Raw genomic sequence first — 491 nt, 5'->3', positions numbered from 1 at the left:
GGGGGCGGCGGCGATCCGCGAGCTCCTAGAGGGATTCCTCACCCGAGCGGTGAGGGGCCGAGGGAGGGCCTCGGCGCTGAGGGGAGTTCAGGCTGAGGGCTGGCTGCACGCGCACCCGGCAAGTCCCCTCTCTCATGTCGTCCCCGCTTCTGCCGAAGTATCATACACCCCCTGCAATGGCCGCCCCCCCCCCCCCCGCCAGGTCGGGGCATGCGCGCGCCTCCATCCCGCCGCGCTGGGCGGAAGTGACCTCATCGCGCAACTTCGTCCTCGCCCCTCCTCCTTTCCCTCTGGCCCCTCCGCACCGCTGCGGGTGGCGTGACTGGGGCCCCCCCCCAACGTCCCCGTCCCCCTTCCCGGTGGCAGCGGCGGAGAAGGAGAAGGAGGATGTCGATGCCGGTGCCGCCGCTGCGGCGGCTCCACCAGGTCCCGCGGCACCTCCTGGTCTGTGAGAAGGGCCCCCTGCGGCACCCGCGCTCGCGGCACGCGGC

At 73.5% G+C, this 491-nt stretch overlaps 1 protein-coding gene across 1 annotated transcript in view; it reads left to right on the top strand.

Annotated features, from left to right (window-relative positions):
* The window catches only part of RPP40 (ribonuclease P/MRP 40kDa subunit), a 13,591-nt gene that overhangs the window by 307 nt on the left and 12,793 nt on the right, over positions 1–491 (top strand). The gene's annotated exons all lie outside the window — the stretch shown is intronic.

The sequence above is a fragment of the Calidris pugnax genome, unplaced genomic scaffold (genome assembly GCF_001431845.1).
Source record: "Calidris pugnax isolate Ruff unplaced genomic scaffold, ASM143184v1 scaffold8, whole genome shotgun sequence".
NCBI classification, from domain to species: Eukaryota; Metazoa; Chordata; class Aves; order Charadriiformes; family Scolopacidae; genus Calidris; species Calidris pugnax.
This window is presented reverse-complemented; position numbering and strand designations above follow the sequence as displayed.